General features: G+C 50.2%; 1 protein-coding gene across 3 annotated transcripts in view; it reads left to right on the top strand.

Moving 5' to 3' along the window:
* ARHGAP39 (Rho GTPase activating protein 39) overlaps positions 1–20,732 on the top strand; it is a 430,201-nt gene that overhangs the window by 400,655 nt on the left and 8,814 nt on the right. The window lies entirely within an intron of this gene.

The following is a 20,732-nucleotide window of genomic DNA, read 5'->3' as shown; positions in this document are numbered from 1 at the left end:
GAGATGAGGAGAAAAAGGACAGTGCTAAGGTCTGGTGTGGTAGAGGGGATTGGAGAAGGAGAGCAACCTGGTCCGAGCACCAGGGGAAGAGCTGAGCAAGCAGGAACCCTACGGGGGAAGCCCAGTACATGTGGCCCAGCCAGGCAAGCACTACCTCCAAGGATCCCCAAGGCATAAACACAGGAGAGGAGAGCCCTCCCCAACAGTGTGAGCTGTCTGGCTGTGGGACGCAACGGGAGCCCCATTGTCTGGGACTGGAGCTGGGCCACAGGGCCACAGGGGCCCTGGCCTCAGGTAAGGGTACACCACTGAATACAGCACATCCATCCCTCCCTTCTTGGAGCCTGGCTGCCTCCGGGGCCACGCAGATGCCAGAGCATGCACCAGCTCTCTCGTATCAGGATTAACGTTGTAGAACAAGTGTCCATGCTGCACTGAGGCGGCTGCGCGGCCAAGGTCAGGCTCACCAACAATTGCTGGCTTGTTAATCACAGCTGAGCGGCCGAGTGTGTCAGTATTTAAAGCCTTCCCATTGATTCCAGCTTTATAATCCGCCAGCCCAGTCTGCTGAGCATCGGCTCTCTGCCTAATCCCTCTCCAGGACACAGAGCAGCAGCAGCACAGAGCTCACGGTGGGAGCATCTGCAAGGAACAACTAGTAACGTGGGATCAGTCCTAACCTCTCATATGGCAGGCAGGGGCCAGCGGAGCCAGCAAGAGTAGGGTGGACACTGACCCAGCCTGTGTAGGAGGAGAATTAATTTCCCGCATACCCAATACATAGTAAAGCATCTCAGGGAAGGAGTCTGATCACCATTCATCATAGTCAGTAGGGCCAAGAAGAGGTTCAGTTGTATTAACAATAGGATGAAGAACAATAAAGAAGTAGGACAATGGCCATTCTCTAAATCTGAGTTAACAACCTCATTGTCCCCTCTCCAACAGGACACAGCAGAGATAGCAAAGAGCCTGGCAAGGGCAGCTGGTAATAGAGGTGGGGGATCCCATAAGGGGATCTCATTCAAAAAAACAGTGAGAGACACACAGTCTGCTCATAAACTCAAGTGACCTTGTGCATCACAGGTGAGATCTGGGGCATACTAGTTTGGAGAGTGGCGAGTGAGAGGAGGGCTATGAAATCACAGAGCAGAGAGAAGATGGATCAGTCTCCTACATACCCCATCTTGTGGCACAAGAGCCAGGGAGTGCTCAGTGAGATGGTCACACGTTTAGAATGGATAAAGGTAGCACATAGGCAGCCTGTGGAACTCACTGCTGCAGGATATAAAGAGAGATAGCTTAGGGACAGATTCTGTCTCATTGACTCACACTGCATAGTACCGCACAGGGCTGCTCATGGAATAAAGAGCTTCTCAGAATGAGTAATGGGGGCAGAATCCAGCCCTCAGTGTTTCAAAGAGCTAGCTGTTTGTATGAACACGAGTAGCAGTTTCAGTTCCCACTAACAAGGTTGGCCAAGATAAGGGTTATCAAGCTGTGTGCTGCAGGTATAGGGTTGCCAACTGTTTAAACACACAAACCCAAACACCCTTGTTTCACTCCCTACCCCACCCCTTCCCAGGGCCACACCCCTGCCCCACCCCTTCTCTGAGGCTTTGCCCCCCGCTCACTTCAGCCCCCCCTCCCTCCGTCGCTCGCTCTCCCCCACCCTCACAGACTTTCACTGGGCTGAGGTAGGGGGTTGAGGTGTGGGATGGGGTGGGGGCTCTGGGCTGGGGGGTGGAACCAAGGAGTTCAGAGTGTGGGAGGGGGCTGCAGGCTGAGCCTGGAGCAGGGAGTTTGGGTGAGGGAGGGAGCTCAGGGCTGGGGCAGGTGGTTGTGGTGCGGGAGGGGATGCAGGGTGTGGGCTCTGGTTGTGGTGCGGGAGGGGTGTGGGGTGCGGGCTCTGAGAGGGAGTTTGGGTGCAGAAGGGGGCTCTGGGCTGGGTCAGGGGGTTGGGGTGTGGGAGGGGGTGAGGGGTGTGGGCTCTGGGAGGGAGGTTGGGTGCGGGAGGGGGCTCAGGGCTCTAGCAGGAGGCTGTGGTATGGGAGGGGGTGCAGGGTGCAGGCTCTGGGAGGGAGTTTGGGTATAGAAGGGGGTTCTGGGCTGGGGCAGGGGGTTGGGGTATGGGAGGGGGTGAGGGGTGTGGGCTCTCGGAGGGAGTTTGGGTGCGGGAGGGGGCTCAGGGCTCTAGCAGGAGGCTGTGGTATGGGAGGGGTGCAGGGTGCAGGCTCTGGGAGGGAGTTTGGGTATAGAAGGGGGTTGTGGGCTGGGGCAGGGGGTTGTGATGTGGGAAGGGATGAGGGATGCAGCCTCTGGAATGGAGTTTGGATGCAGGAGGGGGCTCAGGGCTGGGGAAGGGATTGCGGTGCGAGAGGGGGTGCAGGGTGCAGGCTCTAAAAGGGAGTTTGGATGCAGGAGGGGGCTCAGGGCTGGGGCAGGGGGTTGGGGTATGGGAGGGGATGCGGGGTGCAGACTCTAAAAGGGAGTTTGGATGCAGGAGGGGGCTCAGGGCTGGGGAAGGGGTTGTGGTGTGGGAGGGGGTGCAGGGTGGGGGCTCTGGTTGTAGTGCAGGAGGGGGTGTGGGCTCTGGGAGGGAGTTTGGGTGCAGGCCAAATTCCAGGCCAATGGGAGCTGCGGAGTCAGTGCTCAGGGCGGGAGCAGTGCGCAGATACCCCCCTGACTGCGCCTCCTCTTAGGACATGTCGCCGCTTCCGGGAGCGGCATGGAGCCAGGGCAGGTAGGGAGCCTGCCTTAGCCCCGCTGCACCACCGGACTTTTAGCAGCCTGAAATCTTCCGGGTGGGCTTCAGTGGCCTCTGGCAGATTGAGCCTGATTCCGGGATACTCCTGGCCAAACTAGGAGGATTGGCAACTCTAGGTACGAACTGAGTTCACATACTATGGAAAAGTTGGATACAGAGTGCTGGCAGAGGGAGGCCAGTTAGCCCTGTGCGTACAACCAAGGGGCTGGAAATCAGGGGAACTGGGTACAAGTGCTGGTTTGGCCATACACTCATTTTGTGACCTTGGGAAGCTGCTGAATCTATCTGGCTCAGATTCTTGCCCAGGAACCTCCCAGCCAGGAATAAGTCACCAGTGTCCATGCATGGGGAGTACTGTCCCAGAGAAGTGGGAGGAGCATCCTCACTAGAGACACTTCAAAGCAGACCTGTCCAAGCCTCGTAGGGAATGTCCCATCACCCCTTCAAGGATGGACTAGATGGGACTGAACATCTTAGACAGGACTTTGATTTCTGTGGTGCTCTTAGTGATGCATAAGCCAGGCCAAATCTCTCCATTTAACACATCACGGGTCATCAACAGACATCCCCTGCTAGCCAGGGTGTCCAACCTCTACAACCCTCTAGCACACATGGCTCCATCTCGTTCTGTTCAGAAAGAGGTTTCAGAATAGCAGCCATGTTAGTCTGTATTCGCAAAAAAGAAAAGGAGTACTTGTGGCACCTTAGAGACTAACAAATTTATTTGAGCATAAGCTTTCGTGAGCTACAGCTCACTTCATCGGATGCATTCAGTGGAAAATACAGTGGGGAGATTTATATACACACACAGAGAACAAGAAACAATGGGTTTTATCATACACACTGTCAGGAGAGTGATCACTTAAGATGAGCTATTACCAGCAGGAAGGAGCGGGGGAAGGAGGAAAACCTTTTGTGATGATAATCAAGGTGGGCCATTTCCAGCAGTTAACAAGAACGTTTGAGGAACAGAGAGGGGTGGGGTGGGGGGAGAAATAACATGGGGAAATAGGCTTGAATAGAGACTGGGAGTGGATGGGTCATTACAAAAAGTAAAACTAAGTTAATTGTATCCACTTTGCAAATTAATTCCAATTCAGCAGTCTCTCGTTGGAGTCCGTTTTTGAAGTTTTTTTGTAGAAGGATAGCCAATCTCTCCGGTCACTCAATTACAGACCTGAGAGTGAAGTGTTCTCCGACTGGTTTTTGAATGTTATAATTCTTGACGTCTGCTTTGTGTCCATTTATTCTTTTACGAAGAGACTGTCCAGTTTGACCAATGTACATGGCAGAGGGGCATTGCTGGCACATGATGGCATATATCATATTGGTAGATGCGCAGGTGAACGAGCCTCTGATAGTGTGGCTGATGTGATTAGGCCCTATGATGGTATCCCCTGAATAGATATGTGGACAGAGTTGGCAACGGGCTTTGTTGCAAGGATAGGTTCCTGGGTTAGTGGTTCTGTTGTGTGGTGTGTGGTTGCTGGTGAGTATTTGCTTCAGGTTGGGGGGCTGTCTATAAGCAAGGACTGGCCTGTCTCCCAAGATCTGTGAGAGTGAAGGGTCGTCCTTCAGGATAGGTTGTAGATCCTTGATGATGCGTTGGAGAGGTTTTAGTTGGGGGCTGAAGGTGATGGCTAGTGGCGTTCTGTTGTTTTCTTTGTTGGGCCTGTCCTGTAGTAGGTGACTTCTGGGTACTCTTCTGGCTCTGTCAATCTGTTTCTTCACTTCAGCAGGTGGATATTGTAGTTGTAAGAATGCTTGATAGAGATCTTGTAGGTGTTCGTCTCTGTCTGAGGGGTTGGAGCAAATACGGTTACATCGTAGAACTTGGCTGTAGACAATGGATTGTGTGGTGTGATCTGGATGAAAGCTAGAGGCATGTAGGTAGGAATAGCGGTCAGTAAGTTTCCGATATAGGGTGGTGTTTATGTGACCATTGCTTATTAGCACCGTAGTGTCCAGGAAGTGGATCTCTTATGTGGACTTGTCCAGGCTGAGGTTGATGGTGGGATGGAAGCTATCTGTCTTTATATCCTCCAACAAGAGACTGCTGAATTGGAATTAATTTGCAAACTGGATACAATTAACTTCGGCTTGAATAGAGATTGGGAGTGGATGAATCATTACATAAAGTAAAACTATTTCCCCATGTTATTTCTCCCCCCACCCCACCCCTCACTGTTCCTCAAATGTTCATGTTAACTGCTGGAAATGGCCCACCTTGATTATCATCACAAAAGGTTTTCCTCCTTCCCCCGCTCCTTCCTGCTGGTAATAGCTCATCTTAAGTGATCACTCTCCTTACAGTGTGTATGATAAAACCCATTGTTTCATGTTCTCTGTGTGTGTATATAAATCTCCCCACTGTATTTTCCACCGAATGCATCCGATGAAGTGAGCTGTAGCTCACGAAAGCTTATGCTCAAATAAATGTGTTAGTCTCTAAGGTGCCACAAGTACTCCTTTTCTTTTGTTCAGTAAGAGGTAATTTAACCCTCGAGTATAGGAGCATGGATTTCTGCCCTATTACCTGTGGTAATCTCCTGCCATAACAGAGAGCAGCCGGCTGTAGCTTTTCTGTTCCTCTGGCCTGCAGGCTCTCTTTGGGGAATATGGAAGAGCACGTTGGCCTGTGCATATGGGCTGGTTCTACATGAGTCCTCAGGAGCCCATTAGCTCCCTTGAGATGGGTTGGCAGGGCTAAAAGATGGCAGAACTGTTGGTGCTTTAGTTAGAGCCCTCTGCAGGGAATCCAGCCATGGCAAGGCCTGGAAAGCATTTTCCAGGCTGAGAGAGTGCGTGCAGGGCAAAGAGAGCATATGTGACCGGGAGAGGCAGAAGGCGAGAGGGAGAACATGCTGTGGGGGCAGGGACCTGCAAGGGGATCGGCCTTTTATCCTGCAAAGGTTAGAATGCCAGTGTCCTTTGCATGTAACCAGCACCAGCTGCTGTTGTGATGTAATTAGGGATGAGATGCCACCATGATGGGGCCTGGGGTACACCTGACAAGTCACTGTGCTGTCCTGGATACTTCCCCTCCCCAGCATCATGACATCCCATCAGGCTGGCTGCTCCCAGGGCCAAAGGAATCCTGCCCTGATAAGAAGTGTTAATCTCACCCCCAGTTTTTAATAGAAGGGGAGGAATTTCCACCCCTCTGGTGAACGCACTTCAGCCTCTCTCTGGATGCAGCTAACCCCTCCATCCCTGGAAGGGCTCCCTGGCTAACAGTTGTCTGATGAGCAAATATTTTGCCTTTGAGATGTGCCAGCCCAAATGGCAGGTATCTCCAGACCGTTCCCACAGAGAATACCCCCATTCTACGCTCCTCTGGGAAAGTTACACTCTCTCGCGGTGTCTCACAGCACACCCCCAGTCACTCAGCTCAAGAGCTGAGCCACAGTGAGAGCCACATTTACTCTGCATCAGCAATGAGACTGAGGTGATCCATCTAGAGGTTCAACTTCATTAGAAAGGGAGAGAGAGAGCCAAGGAGAGAGAAGCAGGGAAACCTTGTCTGCTTACTGCCAGTGAGGTAGTGGTGGGGCTGGTCCCCTTATCTTATGTGGTTAACCAGGAGCCAGGCAGCAGCAGGGTGCTGGCTTTTGTCTCTGCTGGGCTAGCAATGCAGCAGCTCAGGGAAATGGCCAGGCAGCTGGAGGGTGCTGTTTGGTGTCTAGCACTTGATGCCTCCTTGCAGAATGAAAATCTAGCCTTGCTGCGGCACAGAAGTTCGGCGATCCAGTGCCCCAGTCATGTGGGCAGGTCTAACCTGTGCTACTGCTGCACACCTTCCCCCACATCATTCTACGCTTTCACCAGCCATGGGACTGCCCTGAGTTCTGTTCAATGGAGTGAGAGGCTCGGAGGCGAGTGTTATCGTGGATCCTGACAGAGTCTGCAGCATCCCAGAGAAGCTAATACTGCAGTAGATTCTACAGGCCATCCCACTGGCCAGCTGGGGAGAAACGGCCCAGCCCAGACTCTTGGCACAATGGTCCATGATTACAAATGCTCTTCAGTTCAGGTCATTACAGTATCTGTCCGAGCAGCTCCATGACGCAGCGCCAGATCCCACAGTAGTGAGTACAGGATAGACAGGCAGCTCAAAGCCAGAAGGGTCTATTAGATCATCTAACCTGAGCTCCAGTGTAAGAGGCCAGAGAATTTCAGCCAATAACCCCGCACATTGAGCCCAGTAACTTGTGTTTGACTAAAGCACGTCTGTATAGATACTGTGGCTGGAGGGACAGGTAGCTCTATGGATGGATAGATCTTCAGAAGAGGTAGGCCCCAGGTCACGCTCTTCTGCTCTTGTTCCCTGAGGTGTCTGTCTCGTTCGGACATGTTTTCTCTGGGCAAGGTCATCCCCCCATTCATTCTCTCGCATTTGCTCTCCTACTCGGGGTGTCAATGCAAGAAACAGCTACAGCCTGCTCTTGCTGAGCAGTTTCCTTCAGCTAGCAATCCTTCCGTCAGCTGGGGGTTGTTCTCCTCTCCCTGTGGAAATAGTGTGGTAAATAAGGCCCTTCTTCATTTGTGATATTGCAGAAATTGCAGATCCTGCAATATGAGGCTTCCAGTGCAGTTTTGATTTTCATTCGCTTACTTTGCACAGCCTACAGTTTTGCATACATTGACATTTGCAACACACACTTTTCCCCCGTTACTATAGGGTGGGGCACTGACAGCTGCACAGGGAACACAGCTGGGAGGGGCTCAATTTCACAGCAGGGAGCCTACCAGCAGTGGAATTGACATTCAAGTCAGTTTCTTGGCTGCTATTATTTCACATTTCCTCTCTGGCTGGGGCTGCCAGCCCAGCGCTGCGCAAAGAAATTTGAAATAATTGGCTACAGTGGGTCAGTGTGGTGGGGTCAGATGCACTGTGGATCAGTGGGGTGAAGCACTCCGGGAGGTTGGGACACCCCCACCACCACCACCAGGGAGATCATGCCCCACAGGCCGAAAGCAGCAGGCATCATGCGTTTGAACCTACCATGCCCTCCGGGTAGACTCTCTGCTGCATGTTAGCAGGGTTACACCTGGGATTCAAGAGGAGAGGGTGTCATGTCCTTGATGGGGCCACATCTAGACACATTTCACACCCAAGTGCTGGTTCCTCAGGGGTTTATCTAGCTATTTACTATGATTTTTCTCTCCAAAGCAGCCTTCTCCTGCCCCAGAGGGGGCTGCATGTCAGTGCTGAGTGTAGGGGTGTAGTGATGTATACAGCCACCTGGGTCTGCTGAATGGAAGGGGAAGGGGGCCCACTGACTCATTTGGAGACAATTGTGCACTTTAGGGCAGGGCAGCTGCATCATTTGAGGCTGAACAGGGGATGCATGGTGCCTTTGTACAGTGGGGCAAGTGAGCCTACAGCAGTGGGGATACTACGGGTTTGGAAGGTTCTTTAGCATTTCCCATTTAGGTATCCGAAATGGCTTCCATCCAATCAGCAGCTAGAGCTCCCAACCCCAGCACAGTCCTGTCAGGCACAGCAGCACTGCCTGAGAATCCGTTAGATGTTTCCAATTCAAGCACTGAGCCAGCCTGACCCTACTTAGCTTACCAGAGTTGACAGGCTCACACCACAAGCTGGTGTGACTACAGGCACTCTTAGGAGCCAGACAGCCATTAACAAGCAGCCTTCCTGACCATTTGGAGGCCTAAGGGAGAGGCCTCAATTCCAGCTTGCCAAATGCTTGCTGGCCACAGCGAAGTCCTCCAGGTTTGCAGGCACAGCCAGCCCGGGTGCTCTCACCAGCATTCAGAGCTATGTGGGGCTGCTGGCTAAGCCACTTATTCCATCCCTGGATTCCCTGCAGCCCTTGCTGTAACTACAGGGACATCTGCTCATTCCCCTTATTATTCCCACATCCTGATTCCGCTCCCAGCGTTTCCTGTCAGTTGCACTATCAATCGACTGTCAGCAGCCAGGAATCGTCCATCAGGCTCCAAACCGCAGTCCAGTTGCACTCCCACATCCTGCTAGATGGGACGCCCTGATCTCTCCTGCATCCTGATAACCTGCCCGCACTGTGTAGTTGTGGCCCGGAAAGGCCAGCTCTGAGGCTATGGCAAATCACTGTCCCCGGAGGCACGTTTCCATCTCCAGACAGCGCCTAATGACATTGGATGTTGGGGAGTTTTTAATATAGCGAACTGACATCTCTGGTAGCATTTTTATTGCTTCCTGAATTCTTTGTGAAGCTGGGTAGGTCAGGGGAATGGACATTGCTGAGATCTGTCCACGTGCCAGAGTGTAGAATGAGCCAGGTACGTTATTAATAATAATTAATAATCATGGATTAATTCCTATGGAATCTTCCACCTCAGGATCTCAAAGCACTTTATCTATTGCCGCCTCACATCCTTCTTGGGGGGTACAATACAGGTCATGTGGCAATCATTTCAGTCAGTACTGGAATGCAGCCGCCTCTGGGGTGGAGCACAGCAGCTCACAGCAAGGCTGCATAACACTTTAGGACAGGAAGTGAAGAATACGGTGTCTAAGTGAAAATGCAGAGGGTGATCTAGGGAGGCACGTTTACAATCACCCACATTAGAATTTGTCCGAGACACCAGGGTTGTGCCCTAAGCTGTAAGAAATGCTACCAGATCTGTAACGAACACAAGAGACCAGGGTCTTGGTTTCACCTCTTGTGAGAAAATGGCACCTCTGGTAGTGCTCCATGTTAGTCTGTGGGTCTAACCCAGACCGTATCTATTTTGATTGCAGTGGCGCCAGCAGTGGGCATGGGGCTGCCTAAACCCAGTGGAAGGGAGGTTCCCTCGAAGCAGAGTTTCTGTCAGATAGGTGCAAGAGGTGCCTAGGCTTGAGCCTGCTGTCTGCCCTCCCCGGAGTTAGGCCTCCCCCTGGGGGAACAGAGCAACCGGGCTGTCACAGTCAGGGATTGTTTTGAGGACAGAACCTCCATGGGAAGCAAAGGCCCCTCTGCATAGGGATTGGGGCTTGTCCCACACTCACAAGTCTCCTGCTCAGAAGCAGGCAGCTGCATGATGTTAGACCCTCCCCAGAGCTGACTGTGATTGCACAACACTGGCTTCAGTAGGACAGGTGTTGGCCACAAGGTGTGCCAACCCCAGAGGGAATCGCGAGCAGTGCACGGAGTCTGCTTAAAGCACTTTGTTTATGGATCATTCACCTGCCACTGAAACGCAGCCACCTCTGGGCTGAGCGTGGCAACACATTCCCTATCAGCAAAGGCTACACATGGTGTGTAGGAGGAAAAGTGAAGAACCCCATATGCAGCTGACACTGCCGGGGGAAGAGTTTTCCCACGAACCAGGACGAATGACTCTAGTGAACTGTGCCCTGGGATGCCAAATGAGCACAAGTGAACAGCACCTACTCACACTCACACACACACACACACACACACACACCCGGTAGCACAGCACCCCCTAGCATCACACTGAGGTATCAATACACTACTGACTCAAAGAGGAGAGCACCCCATACTAAATCACACACACCTCTCTGTACCACAGCACCCCTTGTGTTGTGCTGGGGCAGTGGGACCTGTACTAACTAAGATGGGGGAGTGACCCCTACTGAGTCATAAATATAGCTTTCTGCAATGCCTGGGCTTTCTCTGGGTGGGGTAAGGGGAGTCGTCTGGGAATCCTTTGTTTCCCTGGTTTTCATTTCAGTCCCCTGGAGGCAGCCTTCCCACATTGCTTGTAGCTACTTCTCTTGACTTCCAGCTGCACAGAGGGTCCTGGAGAAAGTAGCTCCGTGTATTTGCTCCTTCAGCACAGAAAAAGTTGTCACACCGGCTCACCATGTTATAGCTACAAAAGCCTATCTAGAGAGTTCCAAAGAGATTTATGTTTAAAAGGCGTTATGTCTATTGAAGAGCAAATGCTGTCATTGCCTTAGTTCGTTTGTATGACAGTGAATACTGTGTTTCTGTACTCACTAAAAGACCATTTTCACATGGGCTGGAATGTGAACCCTGCCATCCTGGCCAAATTCCAAATTATCTCATTCCATTCTGCTTCCAACATCCTCCCTGCCATTTGTGTGCAGGATTCTCTTTCACTTCCTGCCCTGAAATGCTGGATGGCATTGATTCATGTTCTTAACAGCTGTCATGTTCCACCCCAGAGCTGGCTGCATTTCAGTGGTGCGGGAAGTGCTATGAGATTTCCTCTCGGCTGCCGTCATCCTGGCCTTGGTTGCTTTGAGATTAGACTTGCCATGCTTTGTTCTAAGGCACAGCTGCATGCACAACTTGGGCACTGCACCAGTGTGTGTGTGACGTGACGCATTTTGCAGCAAGCAAGGGACGCGTTGTTCTGGGTTCTCTTGATTTGGGTCATTAAGGCCCTAGCTGGCTGGGGAGCTGCCTCCCGGGGAGATCAGACCCGCTATCCTCAGTGCCACACAAACAAACAATCACATCACTGTCGTCCGTTTCCCTGCTAGCCAGTAAATGGGCTCCGGTGACGCCGGTCAGTAGTGACTGATGGCTGCTCATTTAACAGTGTAGCGCAGCCAGCAGGAAGGACAGCTTGATCCCGATTGTAGCTCTCCCATTGTTTAATGGGAACACCCCATACGAGATGGCACCCAGCAGCCCAAGATGGGGCCATCTTTCCTTGCATGCTAGTGAACCTCAGTTCATAGCAGCCACACAGAGCTGTGTACTGCTCTGCAGACAACGACCTGCTCATGTATCCCGTCACAGCCCCGTCATGCCCAGGCTGTGCACTGAATCTGACAAATCTTTTCAGCCAACACCTAGGGGCCGTCTGCAGCGCGCAGAGCTGAGAAAGAGCATCATACTTGCATCAGCAGGATGCTTAGCCATCAAGTGGCCCATCCATGCACACAGAACAAATGCTGGCGCCGTGTCTCCACTGAGACAAGGTCAGATGGGGACTGAGAAGGAGATTTCATCCTGGAAGATGCCGTGTGGCGGGTGAGCTGCAGTGATTACAGGGCCCTGAGTCCGCGGTGTCTAGGCTGCTGACTTTCTGAAGCCAGGGAGCATGACTGCCCCCAGGGGCAGTGTGTCTTCCAGATGTCTCTACAAAGAATTACCCCAGCCTGGTGCCATGGGAGCCTGGGTACAGTGCTGCTGGGCACAGTTCATGTGACATGGGGTCTGGCCCTGACATTCCTAGTGCAGCCCTCACTTGGCAAAGTTTGTCCATAGCTGCCGTTTTGTGTAATCCCCGTCCTGTCAGGTACTGGCCATGGTACCAGTACCAGCATCCCACAGCAGCAGGCAGCCCAGAGTGGGTCAGAAGCTGCAGCTGAACCTATAGGTTGCTGGGTATTAATGTAAAGATCAAATGAAGAATGACACCAAACTCCTCTCTTGCCAAGCAGGGTCCTGGGGTGAATTTGCCCTTGAGGCAAACTGGTCTCATACTCCTAGCCCAGCATTTTCATTGATACATTGCACCTTCCTTTCCAGGGATGAACTCCCTGCCGGGAGCTAGTCAGTATCATTTGACAAATGGGGAAACCAAGGCAACAACCAGTCAGACCTGAGCCTGCAGGCTCTTTGCAGGGGGAGCATTTCTCCCCTCCAGTGGGAATTCAACCCATGGCAAAGGCAGGATTGGGCTCTAAGTAACCTGCTCATGCTGTGGCAGATCCCGGGCTAGAACTCAGGTCTTCTGGCTCCCAGTTGTGCCTTAAGCACAGGTTGATTATTCCTCCTTTAGTTCACTGTAGCCTGACTTCTGGCTATAAAGGATTCACCTGGATGGACTCCCAGCAAACAATGGTCCCTCTAGTGCCAGGTTTGTGGAGTGCCCACTTACCTGCCAGTTCCCTTTGGAGCAGCCTCTCAGGGAAGAGAATGTAGGTGGGGAGCAGACAGCAGAAGGTTTCTGTGATAGTTTTTCCAACCAGCCTTCTCCCCCAGTAGGGTTAGCCAGTAAATCCTAAATCTGTTTGCAGGACCAGTGTGTAACTGTGTCCATAAAAACCCCACAGCTTGTCTCTCCAGGGGGAAAAGAGTAGCTCAGAAAAAAGAACATTATTTTTGGCTTAACCAGGAGATCTTCAAAGATCTAAAACTCAAAAAAGAGCCCTACAAAAAGTGGAAACTCAGTCAAATTACAAAGGATGAATATAAACAAATAACACAAGTATGTAGGGACAAAATTAGAAAGGCCAAGGCACAAAACGAGATCAAACTAGCTAGGGTCATAAAGGGTAACAAGAAAACATTCTACAAATACATTATAAGCAAGAGGAAGACCAAGGACAGAGTGGGCCCATTACTCAACGACGGAGGAAAGACAATAACAGAAAATGTGGAAATGGCAGGGGTGTTTAATGACTTCTTTGTTCCGGTTTCCACCAAGATTGGTGGTGATTGGACGTCTAACGTCGTGAATGCCAGTGAAAATGAGGTAGGATCAGAGTCTAAAATAGGGAAAGAACAAGTCAAAAATTACTTAGACAAGTTAGATGTCTTCAATCACCAGGGCCTGATTAAATGCATCGTAGAATACTCAAGGAGTTGACTGAGGAGATATCTGAGCCATTAGCAATTATCTTTGAAAAGTCCTGGAAGACTGGAGACATTCCAGAAGACTGGAAAAGGGCAAATATAGTGCCCATCTATAAAAAGGGAAATAAGAACAACCCGGGGAATTACAGACCAGTCAGCTTAACTTCTGTACCCAGAAAGATAATGGAGCAAATAATTAAGCAATCAATTTGCAAACATCTAGAAAGTAATAAGGTGATAAGTAATAGTCAGCATGGATTTGTCAAGAACAAATCGTGTCAAACCAAGCTGACAGCTTTCTTTGACAGGGTAACAAGCCTTGTGGATGGGGGAAAACGGTACATGTGGCGTATCTTGACTTTAGTAAGGCTTTTGATACTATCTCCCATGACCTTCTCATAAAAAAACTAGGGAAATACAACCTAGATGGAGCTACGATAAGGTGGGTGCATAACTGGTTGGAAAACCATTCCCAGAAAGTAGTTATCAGTGGTTCACGGTCATGCTGGAAGGGCTTAACGAGTGGGGTCCCGCAGGGATCGGTTCTGGGTATAGTTCTGTTCAATATCTTCATCAATGATTTATATAATGGCATAGAGAGTGCACTTACAAAGTTCGAGGACAAATTCAAAATGATCTGGACAAATTGGAGAAATGGTCTGAAGTAAATAGGATGAAATTCAATAAGGACAAATGCAAAGTACTCCACTTAGGAAGGAACAATCAATTGCACACATACAAAATGGGAAATGACTCCCTAGGAAGGAGTACTGTGGAAAGGGATGTCGGGGTCATAGTGTATCACAAGCTAAATATGAGTCAACAGTGTAACACTGTTGCAAAAAAAAAAAAAAGCAAACATCATTCTGGGCTGTATTAGCGGGAGTATTGTAAGGAAGACACAAGAAGTAATTCTTCCGCTCTACTCTGTGCTGATTAGCCCTCAATTGGAGGATTGTGTCCAGTTCTGGGCGCCACATTTCAGGAAAGATGCGGACAAATTGGAGAAAGTCCATAGAATCATAGAATATCAGGGTTGGAAGGGACCCCAGAAGGTCATCTAGTCCAACCCCCTGCTCAAAGCAGGACCAAGTCCCAGTTAAATCATCCCAGCTAGGGCTTTGTCAAGCCTGACCTTAAAAACCTCTAAGGAAGGAGATTCTACCACCTCCCTAGGTAATGCATTCCAGTGTTTCACCACCCTCTTAGTGAAAAAGTTTTTCCTAATATCCAATCTAAACCTCCCCCATTGCAACTTGAGACCATTACTCCTCGTTCTGTCATCTGCTACCATTGAGAACAGTCTAGAGCCATCCTCTTTGAAACCCCCTTTCAGGTAGTTGAAAGCAGCTATCAAATCCCCCCTCATTCTTCTCTTCTGCAGACTAAACAATCCCAGCTCCCTCAGCCTCTCCTCATAAGTCATGTGCTCTAGACCCCTAATCATTTTCGTTGCCCTTCGTTGTACTCTTTCCAATTTATCCACATCCTTCCTGTAGTGTGGGGCCCAAAACTGGACACAGTACTCCAGATGAGGCCTCACCAGTGTCGAATAGAGGGGAACGATCACGTCCCTCGATCTGCTCGCTATGCCCCTACTTATACAACCCAAAATGCCATTGGCCTTCTTGGCAACAAGGGCACACTGCTGACTCATATCCAGCTTCTCGTCCACTGTCACCCCTAGGTCCTTTTCCGCAGAACTGCTGCCGAGCCATTCGGTCCCTAGTCTGTAGCGGTGCATTGGATTCTTCCATCCTAAGTGCAGGACCCTGCATTTATCCTTATTGAACCTCATTAGATTTCTTTTGGCCCAATCCTCCAATTTGTCTAGGTCCTTCTGTATCCTATCCCTCCCCTCCAGCGTATCTACCACTCCTCCCAGTTTAGTATCATCCGCAAATTTGCTGAGAGTGCAATCCACACCATCCTCCAGATCATTTATGAAGATATTGAACAAAACGGGCCCCAGGACCGACCCCTGGGGCACTCCACTTGACACCGGCTGCCAACTAGACATGGAGCCATTGATCACTACCCGTTGAGCCCGACAATCTAGCCAGCTTTCTACCCACCTTATAGTGCATTCATCCAGCCCATACTTCCTTAACTTGCTGACAAGAATGCTGTGGGAGACCGTGTCAAAAGCTTTGCTAAAGTCAAGAAACAATACATCCACTGCTTTCCCTTCATCCACAGAACCAGTAATCTCATCATAAAAGGCGATTAGATTAGTCAGGCATGACCTTCCCTTGGTGAATCCATGCTGACTGTTCCTGATCACTTTCCTCTCCTCTAAGTGCTTCAGGATTGATTCTTTGAGGACCTGCTCCATGATTTTTCCAGGGACTGAGGTGAGGCTGACCGGCCTGTAGTTCCCAGGATCCTCCTTCTTCCCTTTTTTAAAGATGGGCACTACATTAGCCTTTTTCCAGTCATCCGGGACTTCCCCCGTTCGCCACGAGTTTTCAAAGATAATGGCCAAGGGCTCTGCAATCACAGCCGCCAATTCCTTCAGCACTCTCGGATGCAATTCGTCCGGCCCCATGGACTTGTGCACGTCCAGCTTTTCTAAATAGTCCCTAACCACCTCTATCTCTACAGAGGGCTGGCCATCTCTTCCCCATTTTGTGTTGCCCAGCACAGCAGTCTGGGAGCTGACCTTGTTAGTGAAAACAGAGGCAAAAAAAGCATTGAGTACATTAGCTTTTTCCACATCCTCTGTCACTAGCATGCCTCCCTCATTCAGTAAGGGGCCCACACTTTCCTTGGCTTTCTTCTTGTTGCCAACATACCTGAAGAAACCCTTCTTGTTACTCTTGACATCTCTTGCTAGCTGCAGCTCCAGGTGCGATTTGGCCCTCCTGATATCTTTCCTACATGCCCGAGCAATATTTTTATACTCTTCCCTGGTCATATGTCCAACCTTCCACTTCTTGTAAGCTTCTTTTTTATGTTTAAGATCCGCTAGGATTTCACCATTAAGCCAAGCTGGTCGCCTGCCATATTTACTATTCTTTCGACTCATCGGGATGGTTTGTCCCTGTAACCTCAACAGGGATTCCTTGAAATACAGCCAGCTCTCCTGGACTCCCTTCCCTTTCATGTTAGTCCCCCAGGGGATCCTGGCCATCTGTTCCCTGAGGGAGTCAAAGTCTGCTTTCCTGAAGTCCAGGGTCCGTATCCTGCTGCTTACCTTTCTTCCCTGCGTCAGGATCCTGAACTCAACCAACTCATGGTCACTGCCTCCCAGATTCCCATCCACTTTTGCTTCCCCCACTAATTCTACCCGGTTTGTGAGCAGCAGGTCAAGAAAAGCGCTCCCCCTAGTTGGCTCCCCTAGCACTTGCACCAGGAAATTGTCCCCTACGCTTTCCAAAAACTTCCTGGATTGTCTATGCACCGCTGTATTGCTCTCCCAGCAGATATCAGGAAAATTAAAGTCACCCATGAGAATCAGGGCATGCGATCTAGTAGCTTCCGTGAGTTGCCGGAAGAAAGCCTCATCCACCTCATCCCCCTGGTCCGGTGGTCTATAGCAGACTCCCACCATGACATCACTCTTGTTGCACACACTTCTAAACTTAATCCAGAGACACTCAGGTTTTTCCACAGTTTCGTACCGGAGCTCTGAGCAGTCATACTGCTCCCTTACATACAGTGCTACTCCCCCACCTTTTCTGCCCTGCCTGTCCTTCCTGAACAGTTTATAACCATCCATGACTGTACTCCAGTCATGTGAGTTATCCCACCAAGTCTCTGTTATTCCAATCACGTCATAATTCCTTGACATCACCAGGACCTCCAGTTCTCCCTGCTTGTTTCCAAGGCTTTGTGCATTTGTATATAAGCACTTGAGATAACCTGTTGATCGCCCCTCATTCCCAGTATGAGGCAGGAGCCCTCCCCTCACAGACCTTCCTGCCTGTGCTTCCTCCCGGTATCCCGCTTTCCCACTTACCTCAGGGCTTTGGTCTCCTTCCCCCGGTGAACCTAGTTTAAAGCCCTCCTCACTAGGTTAGCCAGCCTGCTGGCAAAGATGTTCTTCCCTCTCTTCGTAAGATGGAGCCCGTCTCTGCCCAGCACTCCTCCTTCATGGAACACCATCCCATGGTCAAAGAATCCAAAGCCTTCTCTCCGACACCACCTGCGTAGCCATTCGTTGACCTCCACGATTCGACGGTCCCTACCCAGGCCTTTTCCTTCCACGGGGAGGATGGACGAGAACACCACTTGCGCCTCCAACTCCTTTATCCTTCTTCCCAGAGCCACATAGTCCGCAGTGATCCGCTCAAGGTCATTCTTGGCAGTATCATTGGTGCCCACGTGGAGAAGCAGGAAGGGGTAGCGATCCGAGGGCTTGATGAGTCTCGGCAGTCTCTCCGTCACATCACGAATCTTAGCCCCTGGCAAGCAGCAGACTTCTCGGTTTTCCCGGTCAGGGCGGCAGATAGATGACTCAGTCCCCCGGAGGAGAGAGTCCCCGACCACCACCACCCGCCTTCTCCTCTTGGGAGTGGTGGTCGTGGAACCCCCAACCTCAGGACATCGCATCTCATGCCTCCCAACCAGCGGAGTCTCCTTCCGCTTTCTCCCCCCAGACATATCATCTGGTCCACTCTCCGCATTGGTACCTGTGGAGAGAACATGAAAGCGGTTAGTTACCTGTGTCTGTGTTACTGGAACCCGGACATTCCGCTTACCTCTTCTGGAGGTCACATGTTGCCAAGCTTCTTCACTGGCCTCTTGGCTCCTCTGTGCAACCTGCTCTACATCTTTAGAGCTTTGTGCCCCTAGAAGGCTATCCTGAGTTTGGTCCAGAAAATCCTCAGTCTCTCGTATACAACGCAGGGTCGTTACCTGTTGCTCCAGACCTTCAATCTTCTCTTCCAATATGGAGACCAGAGAAGAGCAACAAAATGATGAAAGGTCTAAAAAACATGACCTGTGAGGGAAGATTGAAAAAATTGGGTTTGTTTAATTTGGAGAAGAGAAAACTGAAAGGGACATGATAACAGTTTTCAAATACATAAAAGATTGTTGTTACAAGGAGGAGGGAGAAAAATTTTTCTCGTTAACTTCTGAGGCTAGGACAAGAAGCAATGGGCTTAAATTGCAGCAAGGGCAGTTTAGGTTAGACATTATGAAAAACTTCCTGTCAGGGTGGTTAAGCACTGGAATAAATTGCCTTAGGAGGTTGAGGAATCTCCATTATTGGAGATTTTTAAGAGCAGGTTGGACAAACACCTGTCGGGGATGGTCTAGATAATAGTTAGTCCTGCCTTGAGTGCAGGGGACTGAACTAGATGACCTCTTGAGATCCCTTCCAGTTCTATGATTGATCGGTTCTTCTTCCCATGGCAGGAGAATGCCATGTTACAGACTCTTTTTGAGCATGCATCTCACTGACCAAAGGGCTGTTCTGCCAAATACTGCTTACCGGGCATTTCCTTGGCGGTCTCCCATGCCAGCACTGGCCTGGCCCAGCGGTGAGCGGAGCTGGCTGAAAGGCAGTGGAGATTATTCCAGCCCTTTAAGCAAAATAGAAACTGGATTTCCATTTGCCATTTTTTCTCATTTGCTTTTATGCGAGCAGGTTTTGGGTTCCCGTGGATTTGGGGCCCCGCCCTTGGTTGATCCTCATTCTGTGATGACATAGCAAACTCCCTCACAGCCCAGCTGCCCCTTGCTGTGGTGCACGCATAGGAGGATGAATCTGTGCTGCTGGTGCCCCAGTTAGGGCTGGCCCATGGCATCTGTGTGGGGTCGAATCATGGGGTTTTTCCACTGCTGTCTCTTTTGTTCATTGCATGACTCCTGACCAGTCCAGATCCCTGACACAGAGGCTCTACCTGTCTCCTTCCCCTGCGTCTCTCATAAGCTGGATGCTTCGTATTCTCTGGCTGTTACTCAGCTTCCTCTTGGCCTGAGGCTGTGCACTATCAGCGACCCAGTTCCAGGGATTTGTGCATCAATACGCACCACTTACAGAATCCACCTGGCTGTGCCAGTGCCCATCTCTGGCTGGTGCATTGCTGCTCCCTGGGATGCCCAGGGTGACGTTTTCCTGCAGCTGCAGCGATTCCTCAGGAAACCTGCCTTGGCTGTAATTGCTGCACGCTGAGTCAGTGAAGCTGCTCTGCATTGTTAGCTCTGCAATGGGCTGGTTACAGGAAATTGATCAGCGAGTGCGCTGGGAACCATCTCCTCTCTCTAACTTGGGTGAGTGCAGATGCATGACTGAGGATCTGGGTCTGTGAGCTGAAGAGGGGCTGGCGCTGTCAAACCAAGTGTGTGCTCTATAGAAACAGTGGGCTTGCCAGAGTGAAACAGGAATAGAAATGGGCCTGGGGGTGAGGTGTTAAATATCACTTGGAACTGAGTTGTGGATTTAAACCTCTCACCTTCAGTGCTGGGAAACACAAATATAATCAGCCCCTTGGTTCTGTTCCTCCCCACTAGTGAGTGCTCCATATAAAAGGATAAGAGCCTACTACTGCTGTGATGGGTTTGGTCACAGAGACCCCCTTGGGAGTGTTACCTGATGTGCTTAGACTACCTCTGAGCCTGTTTTCTCTGTCAGCTTGGGCCTCCAGAACCCTGCCTTGTTGAGCCACACACGCTAGCCTGCTGCAACACAGACCCAGGGTCTGAACCACGCCCCCAAAGCTGCAAACGTAACTGAAAACATCTTAGCAAGTGCTCCTGTCTCCAGCACCCAGACGCCCAACTCACAGTGGGATCCAAACCCTAAATAAATCTGTTTTTAAAGCTTATACAGGGTAAACTCATAAATTATCCCCCTCTGTTACACTAATAGAGAGATATGCACAGCTGTTTGCTCCCACAGGTATTAATCAGTTACTCTGGCTTAATTAATAAACAAAAGTGATTTTATTAAGTATAAAAAGTAGGATTTAAGTGGTTTCAAGTAATAATAGACAGAACAAAGTAAGTTACTAAGTAAAATAAATCAAAATACGCACGGCTAACTTAATACATTAAGAAACTGAATACAAGTAAATCTCACCCTCAGAGATGTTCCAATCCTAGTCTGGGCCCAATCTTTCCCCTGGTTCAGACCTTGTTAGTTCCAGCAGGCATTTTAGGTGAAAAGCAGGGGATTCCACATGACTGGGGCCCTTTGTTCGGTTCCACCCTCTTTAATATCTTTGGCACAAGGAGGGAATCCTTTGTCTCTCTCTGCATTCCCACCCCTCCTTCTAAATGGAAAAGGACCAGGTTTAAAATGGATTCCAGTACCAGCTGACATCAGGAACACAGGAAGGGCAAGTAAACAGAGCCATTTACAACCAATTGTCCTAGTTAATGGGAGCCATCAAGATTTCAAGCCACCATTAATGGCCCACACTTTGCATAGTTACAATAGGACCTCAGAGTAATACTTCATATTTCTAGCTTCAGATACAAGAATGATACATTCATACAAATACGATGAA

This window comes from Dermochelys coriacea, chromosome 2 (assembly GCF_009764565.3).
Source record: "Dermochelys coriacea isolate rDerCor1 chromosome 2, rDerCor1.pri.v4, whole genome shotgun sequence".
NCBI classification, from domain to species: domain Eukaryota; kingdom Metazoa; phylum Chordata; order Testudines; family Dermochelyidae; genus Dermochelys; species Dermochelys coriacea.
Note: the sequence above shows the minus strand (reverse complement) of the source record. Positions and strands in the feature narration are given on the sequence as shown.